Here is an 11,421-nt window from a genome sequence, read left to right as displayed (position 1 = left end):
TGTCCATTTCTGCATGATGAAAGTTCAGGTCTTCTGTGCTTTTGTTTCTTATTTGTTTTTATCATGAATGATGTAACTCTTGCATCACACAGATGAGTCCACAGCAAACAGGTAGAGACCTCAAACATCCTCACTGAAATGTTTGACAGCCTCAAGAAAGAAAAGAGGTGATCCGTTTTCCAGGACTGTTATAATTTATTTATTGATAACACGTATTTAGAACCATAAATTGTATAAAAATGGACGTCCTCTTTGTCATGTCACCCCTTGGTTTTTGAAGTTGCATTGTGAAGCCAACAATGGCAGCTGCCATATTGGAAATGCTGTCTTCATGGAACTTTCGTTCAATCCAAGAACAGACAAATAGGTGGAACGGAGGTTGGCATTAAGCCTCTTGGAAAACAGCCACACCCCTAGGTATGCAAAATTCTGAATATCTCCCACCCTACCCCCTCCCCTGTAAGGTTTTGTTTCTCTATCCAGCCTGTAGACAGGTTTATTACTATGGAGTTAGATCAGTCTCAGTATTCATGAATGCACACAGAAGGATTCACAAATGTATCTCAATGCACACAAATATATTTCATTCTATATAAATGTAAAAGAAATCCACAAATAAAAAAATAAGATTCAACGCTAAAGTGATCATATTAAAACACACCTTTGAATCTACGCCACTGTGATTGGCTGAGTAGGAAAGAGACATCTGATTGGCTACAGACAATTCCCTGCTGTTTTACATATATATAGAATGAAATATATGCATTGAAATACATTTGTCAATCCTTCTGTGTGCATTTGTGAATATTGAGACTGATCTAACTCCATATATTACTGCTGTATCAATTGGCATTTTAATGTGGGACATAATTAGGATTACTTGGCGTTTGCAGCCAGCCTCAAGTGGAAACTCAAGGAACTGCAGATTTTTGCGCTTCCTTAATGGCTTAATTTTTCTTAATTTTTCTCATCTTTTTTTGTTTTGTTTATGGGCCATGTTTTCCCTTATTGGGAACAACAGCTGACGAAAGACAGGAAATGTTGGGAGGAGAGAGTGGGGCATGACATACAGCAAAGGGTCAAAATCAGATCTGAACCCACGGCCACTGGGACGAGGATCAGAGTGTTTGTACATAGCCTCACGGCATAACCGCTCGGCTATCAGACGTCCCTAGCTTAATTGATAATCATCTGAGGTTTCCACTTGTTTACATTTTCCTGGTAAAACGAACTAATTTGCTTTCCAACTATTTCAAAGTCATGAAAATAGTGGTTAATTTTTTGAATCCCTTCCTCCAAGGGCCTCAGTCTTTTATAAACATTTAGATTTAGATATGAATATATTATTTTGTAACCTTGACCTACAGTGAACCTCTAAATAAATAAAACATATTTATCATGCGAAGTGTACACATCCCTTGTTAGGAGAATGAGAACTGTTCACTCAGATCATAACTGAGCTTGTAAATGAAGAACAGATAACTATTCAGAAGGTACAGCAGTCATGAAGCAGGAGGCCCATGTACCCTGTCTGCTTTCAACATGCCTCCAGTCAACAGGATGCACAGCCGACCCATTTATGTCAGATGAGAGGAACTCCCACCGCCAACATCGTCTCGTCACGCACCTACACCGTCATAGGTAGATACACTTTCTGCTCTTGTTGCCCCAGCTGTAGACCAGGACCTGAATCTTCTCCGAAAAAACTCTGAAAATGAATTGTTGCTCGATGGGTCAATGGGTCAGAGTGTACCAATTAGATGACTGTCCTCACCCCCCCCCCCCCTTCTTCATCACATCATAAATCACAACATTGCAGAGACACTCAGCAGCTGCTTTTTCTCAGTCCTTTATGTAACGCTTGTGTGTAGTTTAATAGACAATGAGCATGTACAGTGCAGCGCTGTAGGCTGTCTTTAAGGTATCTTTAACAAGCTTGTTCTGTTGAGTAGACTTTAAACATAATGAGATGTTGTACCCTCAACACAGCCGTTTGCATGAAAACGCACCCACATACACACCAAAAAAAAAGTATGTCTCCTGTAAGTGGCCACATTTACAGTATATATGAGACCCCTCGGCTGCACGTGCTCAGTATCACGCTCACATCTGGACCTGTTGACAGCGTGCCAGCTTCCAGGAGTTTGTCTGAAGGCGGTCAGGCAGCTCGTCTTTAATCAGTCGGCGCGCTCAGACGGCGTTAAAGCGGCTGTTATATGAGCCTCAGCGCTAATGAAGGCGAGGCAAAGTATCCGCGGGCCGGCCACAGATGACACCAATATGTGTTTATCAGATGAGCAAACAACAAGCGTTCTTCTACTTACAGCCCGGGGGACACAGGTTGAAAACGCTGTGTGTGCCTCAGCACGTGTTTGAAAGTAATGAGGCTTAATCTGGTTACTCAAGGAATGAAGAACACTTGTCTGTTGTTTGGACAGAGCTTATGAGGTTCAAACAGGATATCTGTGTGACATATGAAGGTGTGGGCTGAAGTGAGAACACAATAGGTGGAGTTGATATCTGTGATCACTGGAGCAAGGTTTTTGATACAGCTAGTGTGTGTTGTTAGATCTGCAGAGTATAATGTGCCTTCAAGACATTTTGTCTTTTGTGGGCTAAATTTGATAAGTAGGAGTACCTCTGTCTACAATGAATCCATGTATTTTATAACATAAATCAAGCTTATAGTTTAGGGAACATGTTTAAAGGGGCTATATGTAACTTTTAAAAATACTGCATTTGTAGTGACACCGAATGGCCATTAGGTGAACTGCACCAGTAACCTGTTGCTCGCTCTCCCTCGCGTGCTCGTCATACGTGCTCGTACGTACACAAATGAGCATCATCATCGGCCATAAAACACTGGATATTTACCAGCATAATGTTTACAGAGGAGGTAAGTGGTCATACACATGTGAAAGTCTGTGAAGGAGTCTGTGTGTCTGTATTCATTCTCCATCCTACAAACGACAGTCTCTGCAGGCACTGGCTGGATGTTGAGAACGTGCATAAAATGTCACTTCTTGGAGCTTTCGCGGAAAATACGAACTGGGGAAACTTTATATACAGGCAACACAGATAGACAGTGAACATCTACTTTCAAGCGTTCGTTTATTAATGGGCAATAAAAAGTGATTCATACATGTAAAAAGTTACATATAGAACCTTTAAACATTTAAACCACTTTTAACTTTACCTTTAGTAACTACAGTGGAGAGCTGCTCCCTCTACCCTGTGCTGCAATAATTCACAGTAACATACTTTGCAAGGCTCAAGCAGGTTGTGTAAAATGTCAATATGGGGGTGTGTGCAAGCACTAATGAAAGTTAGGAGGTCATTCCCAAGGTAGGGTTCTTCTTCCTTTCAGTGAATTGGTTCATTTTTGCAGCATCCAACCTCAAGAAGAAAACGCTGTTAGTGGGAAAGTTTGTCTCAAGCGTATGGCAACTAAAAGCAGCAAAATCAGCCAAGTGGTAGAGGTGTAGCACTGCAAGTTCCAGCTGTTAAAGAAAGCATGTTGACAGCACTGTTTTTTAAGACAGTGCAATTGCAAGACAGACATTCAGCGGGCGCCAAAGCACACCAAACTTTATTCCTATCTAATGTTAGTTTAATTCTAAACATGGAAGATAAAGTGTTTTATTATTAGACCCCTACAGTTTCACCTCATGCATGCAGAGCAGAGTATGCAGCATCACAGTAAGTCAGGATACTGACCGTGTTGAGAGGTCTGTTGAAATGAGCTCCCTGCTGTGTGATGCAGCGTTTCCTGCAGTCTGGCTCTATGGTAGTAAAAGAGCCAGAACCCTTGAGTTGAGTTTGTCTTCATTTTGCGTCTCTTACTGTAGATCAGTGTTTCAGCATCAGCTCAGATCGCAGGTTTAGCTGTCAGCACATTATGTTGCACATGTGCAGAAACCTTGGGTTTGCAGGTTGAGAGGAAAGTCAGCCATAACAACCAGGTTTAAGAAGTGTTTCCCACAGGATGAGGACTTTTTCTCTGCTGATGGATGGAGGCATGCTCTGTTGGAAAATGACAATTTTCGGCAAGGCTAGTTTAAATTGTCACAGATGGATGAACTTTTCCGACTGACTGAACAATCAATCCACATTTTCAACATTCCCCCTGTAGATTCTGAAACATCAAAAAGTACATCACTTTTTCTTTTAGCAATCATTACAAGGGCAATGGAATATGCCCCCCTAAATAAATGCTGTATTTAAAATTCATTTGATACAACGCTGCAAAGACTTTCATGCTGGTTTTTCATGCCATTAACTGTAGTTTGGGATTCACTAGTCAAAGTTGATGACTGTTATGCATGCAAAAATAGAACTCGCCAACATTACAAATCAGAGCTCCCGCAGTCTTGTTGTATCAGCTTTCGTAATGGGGTTGACACTGAAACAATGGAGGATGGTGCCACAATGTCTTTGCAGGAGTTATTTTAGTCATTTGACTGGATTTCTCTGTGCCTTTCCTTTCCCTTTGCATCAATACAAATTGTAATTCAGTTAGTTGTAGTTGTGCATTGTCAGCTCCGGAGTAATATGCTCCAGAATTTCACCACCAAATTCAATTTTCCCATTGATTCATGAGATTACCGCTGCAACCTCTTAGAGTAGTAAAATAATTATTTTCCACATGTCTTTGGGTGGTGCCCTCTATTGGGCAGCAGGCTCCCCCTTTGCAGCACTCACAGCTTACATTTTACCCATACTTTAGGATGACTTTACATCCCCTCTCCTGCTTGTTGTTTTTGAGGGAAGAGTCCCATTCAGCACTTCAAGACTTTATCAACTCCAGCTGTGAGATCCGGGATTTGCCTTGAACACAACTCTTTCACAAGAGGCAAAGCACAGACATGTGGGGTGGATGTGAGGAAGACCGCGGGGGAATCACAAGAGAAAGGAATGTGATGGTCGTAAATGGGATTGATTTACGCCAACTCAGCCGCAAAGAATGGAAAGTCATTGGCCTTTGCAATTTGTCAAGTGTAAAAGTGCAGTTTTCTTTTTAACTGCGTGTGGAAGTGAGGAAAGTTTCGACAATGGAGACCATAAAGTGATGGTTTTGTGATGAAAGGGTGAGCTGTATGTCTGAATTTGACAGGACAAGGAGCAGTTGTCATGATCTATAAGAGCTGACCTTGAGGGCTTTTCTGATGCTTATAATGTCATCCAAATGGCTTTCTATATGGGAGATTTTCTCTCTATAGTAGAGGCCTGTCATGGAAAGAGAGGAGAGCAGTTATGAAAGCGTCTCCTCATGTAGGCAAAGCTGCATTTAAATGATCTACTGTCATCTCCTCCGCCTCCCTTTTCCCATTTTTGGAGTATCATCTGATCCATGTAATACTTCAGGAATGATTACTATATTTTGTTTGCACTCCAAACCATCTAACCAAACTAGACATCAAAACAAGAGACAGCAACACTCTTGACATCCTCACATTCTTGATCCGAGTTGTGACCCAAGAGATGTGGTGTAATACTGGACTTATGAACTTCACAAGAGTCTTTGGGATCAGTTCTCCAGAGGGATAAGGAACAACAGACTGAGATTGTTTACAAGTGAAGAGGTGAAAGTGGGAGTTTCAGCTGTGACAGCAACATCCAAAGTAAAGGCGGAGCGACAGAATGTGTGCACCAATGAGTGACAGGATTAGAGAGAGAGAAAAAAAGTAACTACGGAACGAGAAAGGTGAATGATTGAATAGCAAATGAGGAGTGAATGAATACATTTACAGCTAATTAAAGGCTTATTACACGCACTAACATGTAATTTGCTAATAGAGACTATGCATTCATTAATTATAAAATGAATGGGAGAATTCAAGACATGGAAGGTGAGCCCAATGTTAAAACTAATTTAAAGTTAAAAATATGTAAAGGTGTGAACAAGAGAATAATGATATCTTTATTTAAAGAGGACATATTATCCCACTTTTCCACCTTTTCAAACAGTCCCCTGTGGTCTAAATGAAACATCTGTGCTGTGCTTTGGTCAAAATATAACATGAATCAAGCACCAGAGGAGGTTTGTGACCCTGTATAAACCAGCTCTCTCAGAACGCTCCATTTTGGTGTGTGTGTCTCTTTAAATGCAATGAGCCCCCCTGAGTTTTCCTGGTAGACATCACTCCTTCACTAGCGAGAATAAAAATGGCAGACAGAAAAGTTTGCTCCAGGCTCGGGTTGAGTCTATGGGAGGAGATATCAGGGGAGGGGAGAGGATTTTTTTTTTTACCAGAATCCCACTGTGACATCACAAGTTGAGCAAATTTGAAACAGAGCATTTGCCTCTGTGTTGTAAGACTTATGCAGACCACAAACAAAGGACTGGATGGGTTTATTTCACATTTTGTGGGTCAGTAGACACTCAGGTTACCCAAATATATGTTCAAAAACACTGTACAAGTGGATTTTTCATAATATGTCCCCTTTAAGCAAAATAGAGTTAACTACCCAGTGCAAACAATGTAATACTTACTTCTATTTATTATTTCCATGTTATTTATTCTGTTGGTACTTCTTCAGTAAAGATCATAATATTTGTTATTTGCAGTAAAAAAAGGCATAAATTGAACACAGTCAAAGAGCATTCAACGCAAGAAACTCAGTTACCTGCATGCATGGCAGTAAATCATCACCTACTTAAACCCTAATCCATTCTTGTAGCTGACTAAACTCTGATCCCCTGACTCACAGAACACATAACAGTTGATACGGGCAAAAATTCAGATTTGCAAATGAAAAACAATAATGTGATCTATGCATGTGGGACCAGATGAGAGATTCCCATGATGCTCCCATTTTTTCGCTTGAAAGCGTGTTTTCTGCGTGGGTGGTTGACCGCGGAGAAGCCAAAGGTTGACTGAGGAGCAGGAATCTCCATGTGCATCCAGAACCTCTGAGACACAGTGAGAGGATGAAAGTGAATGTGTGTGTTTATGTCCTCCCGGTTCACGCTTGATGTACGTTAATGGCACATGCCTGTGCTCAGTGAGCCGCTGGGCATGCCTCCGTCCGCTCAGCAACCTCTTTGTTGTGTGTGTGTGCCAGTGTGAGTGTGTTTGTTTTATTTTCCATGTTGTCTGACATGTGGTTGACTGATAGCATTCAGAGTGCTGATGGGGCCAGGTGCGTGACTATCTATCCAGCCTCCCTGAGGGATGTGTTTATGCGAGTGATTGTGCGTGTGTGTGCGTGTGTGTGTGTGTGTCTGTGTGTGTGTGTGTGTGTGTGTGTGTTCAGGGTGGAAGGTGTGACCCCTCTTATCTCCCGCACCCCGGCATGTTTGTTTTCACAGCCACAGAGGAACCTCGGTGCTGACGTCATATGACCCTGTGCGGTATCTTTCATATAAACCACTAACACACATCCTAAAGTGCAGGCTACCAATCGTCCACCCACTGCCTGGAACAGATAATAAACACATGACATTATTGATTCCATGGCACAGGAATATCTGTTATTCTTACGGCCTGACGTGCTATTTAAACTGTTTTGTTTTCCAACAGTAGCCTAACCACACCACACTGGAATTAAAGTCTCGAAAGTGGCATCAAACTCTTCCCGTGGGAGCACATTTTGAGGGGATACATCATTTAACACAACACCTGCTGATATGAAATGAACGCTGTTGTTTAAAGCACATTTTAGATGATTATTTCAAACATACTGTAGACCCACTGCACAAAGAACTGAGGTCAAGAAATCCTCCATCGTTAAAGCATAGGTGAGTGCTATTTAGCTAACATTTGCTAGTTGCGTTACAAAAGTATCCAGAGGCAGTAATGTTCGTGAAAAGGCGATAATATTTTGCTCAAGTAAACACAATATTTTATGGCGGGATAAAGAGAAGACCAATCCTTTGTTCCCTCAAGGGACAGTGGAGCGTCCAATAGCATTTATCCACAGTCTCCACCTTTGGCGAAGGTTTGACTCCTCATCAGTTAGTGCATCCAATTAAACAATCATTGTCTTTAGTACAAAAAAATTGAAAACAATTAAAAAACGTGCAGGTGGCAACTGAGTCTGGAAACTTCTCCAAAGCATGCAGCAGGAGGACGCCAGGTGGGAAGTGTGTGTGTGACGTCATGTAAAAAGAATGAATAGAGCAGAACTTAGCGAATGTAGGTTAAATTTAACCTGTTATGCTGATCTGGGCAAAGGTTCATATAACGAGGTAAATGTAAGTTGGGGTAATCAGGATAAGTCTGCAGAGGGCGCTAAACTGCTTCTTCGGTAAATCATGCAAAAATATTTCCCAATCTGAAACCAGAAACCGAGAATTTCACGAGACAGCTTCAAGCCTCTACGTAGAGCAGTGAAGCCGTTTGCATGGGCTGTTCTGAAGATCAGCCCCCCCCCCTCCCCCTCTGTCAGCCCTGCAGTGTTCTGCCCTCCGGAAGGCATCCAGAGAGCTGGGCCAATCAGAAGAAAGTGTGCATGTGGGGAGGGGGGACTTAAAGAGGGATCGTTAAACACAATTCTGCTTTAAGCTGTATGTGGAGATATTGTCGACCTCCGAGCTTCCTTCCCTGCCTCCTTGACTGCCACCTCCACCTTTTGCCTCCCTTCTGCTGGAATGTGTTCCCTCACCACCAGATATTTAGTGGTGGTTTTCCAGGAAATTCAGAGTAGAGAAGCTTTGCTGAGCAGCGTCCACATGAACAGTGACTGAAGCCTAAATTTAGTTGTGGGGAAGTCTTTTTCATGTCTGTGCCATAATGAGAGGAAGGCATGTTAACAACAGGTTATCTTCACTTTGTCTCCAACTTTCATTCATACTTCTCAATATGGCTGTAGCTCTTAGTTTGGGCTAAATGCTCCAGACAGAGGCCATTTGTGATTGATTCTATTCAAGACAAAAGGAAGGCAAAGCAGTCATCATCCTTGTGAGATCGAGACGAGTAATAACTTCATGGTTTGGGTTTATGCAACTTTAATCCTTTATCATGTGGTTGGTTGCACCAGCATCTCAGTGGTTCCCCATTGGAAGGTCACAGAGGAATACATTCAAGTTTAAATCCAACAGACACGAGAGGAGAGCAGCAAATCAGAGTGGCATGCAACGCTCCAGGTGGATCTGCTGCAGGCTCCAGAGTTTAGGTACTTACCAATAAATGGGAATGAAGAGATCAGTTGTGTTTGGCAACATTTTTGTACAAAGTAACTAATTTCCCATTTTAAGTAGCTTGTTTTAAACTTGTCTTTAAAGGCTTTATATGCGAAACCAAAACAACTTGCGGTGCATTGCTGTGTTAGCATGCTAATGCTAGCGATCTTTATTATGCTCGTATCTTCACACTGCATGTAAATCTACCTGAAATGAGCGTGATCTAGAAACACAGTTAAGCAGTGAGTACAGTATGTTATTCTTCTTTTCTCTAGTCCCTCAATTAAACAACTTTTATAAGTGAGGGGAGGAGTCAGCCGGCCGTCCGGGCGATGTAAACAAAGTGAAGATAGGACTCTGAAAACATCACAGACAGTGGGACTCGGGTGTTACACCCATTGTAGACAGTCATGACTCACAGAGTTATTTTCAGAGGATATACTTGATTTTATATTACATTTAAGTGTGAAAAATCACATATAAAACCTTTAAGACTGTAGGAATAACTAAACTATATATTTGTTCTGTGGACTGTCATTTTTTAAATTCAACCGGCCCAACCTTTAGAATGGGGTGGGACTCAATGCAGGTGGTCTGGACTAAAGCTCCACTGATGACTTTACAGTCTGCCACATGTTATGAAATATTACTCGATACCATTCAGCAAACAGCATGAGTATTTAATCTCCTTTTGTCAACATTGTCCTTCCATTGGTATCCACTTCATTCTTCATCTCACCCGGTTCACTCCCCATTTTAAACCGTTACACAGTTTGGCCGCCACACTATTTTTAGAGAAGTGGTCGGCTCTGCTAGCCAAACACAAGGGAACAGCTGACCTGCCCGACTCGATTTGTGCGAATGGAAGTGAACCTGAGATCCACTTTGCTGATGTTGACTTTGGAGCGTTTCAGTGTTGTTAAACGAGGAACTTTCAGCGCCATATTACAGCAGTGGTCTTTTTTTTTTTTTACCTGCAGGTTGCTGAGACCCCCTGATTCTCACTGGGTTTTATTTTCTGCAGTGTCAGGTGATTATCTCCAGAAATGGACAAAAAAACAAGGGGAAGTGAGGGGTTTTCATAAGATATTCTCTGAGGTTTTCAGTGTAAGCTTGTTTCGACTCAGCACCCCAGGGGATGGGCCCTCGTCAGAGATGGGTTTCCCGGCAGTTTCCAGACGGTCCTGGGAAGCTGGATGCCGGCCAGAGGCCTCCAGTACGCGCAGCTCCGCAGGCAGCAGCAGCAGTCAAAGTCGCAGTTGGACTTGCGCCATTCATTCACGTGGTTTCCTGTTGTTTTAGGCTTGTCATGATAGCCTCTGGTGCATGATTGAAAACATGCTGGAGAAGCATGGTGCTATTCTGGGTCTGAGGGGGGAAGCAGCGTCCCTATTAAGGCAATTGACTGTCAAAGGCGTTCAGGCGGAGTGAAAGTGAGAAGAAGAGGAAGCAGACACATGTAAAATAATCATGTCATACTTAACTGATTTCTACCAGGGATTTCCCACCTTGTACGGGTCAGAGTTCAGGGCTCAGTTCTGAAACAAAGCGGAGCCTTACAGAGGAAGATACTTTTCAGGTGTTGTGAATTTTGTGGTAAGCCCTGTGTTTGGTTTTCCCTCCCTTACTCGGCTCCTTTTATTGGACGATGGCGTGTTAAAAAGTTCCGGTTTGCCGTGACACTGCAGTGTTACCCCTCTGATTCCAGCACATCTCCTCGCCTCTCTAAACTGAACCAGATGGAGCCTTTCCATATAAAACTTTCACTCCCTTTTATGTCTGGAGTGGAGCAGGGAGCCCTTTGAAAGAGGGGGAAAAAAAGGAGCTACATGTCATATTGTGTCCACTTAATGCAGTCCAAATTCAGGATGGCTCATCTGTCTTCCACCAACCAACAAAACATTTGCTGAATACATACACCAGTTCCCCATTCTGTGTACTGTTTAAGGCTTTGAGCACATCATTTCTCACAGATTTCTGTCTGTCCTGCATTACCTCGCCTGTTCCTTCTGTTATATTACAAACTGTTATACAATACTGGTGCTTTTGGCATTATAAAACTTTACCAATCAAACAGAGACTTACTACTCAGGATCTGTTTTACTTTTTCAATGGAGTTTAAGGCTGTTAACCTCCTCCATCCAACGCCAGTAATGATTAAGCCTTTTATGCTATTTTATAGCCACTTATAGGCTCACCTTTTTGGCCACTTTAAACAATATTTCAGACTAATTTATTTTCCACAAATGGCGCCTATAATTATACAACAGCTTACCTAACTCAAACCCTTCCTTTCA

Source organism: Labrus bergylta, chromosome 23, assembly GCF_963930695.1.
Source record: "Labrus bergylta chromosome 23, fLabBer1.1, whole genome shotgun sequence".
In the NCBI taxonomy this organism is placed as follows: Eukaryota; Metazoa; Chordata; class Actinopteri; order Labriformes; family Labridae; genus Labrus; species Labrus bergylta.
This window is presented reverse-complemented; position numbering follows the sequence as displayed.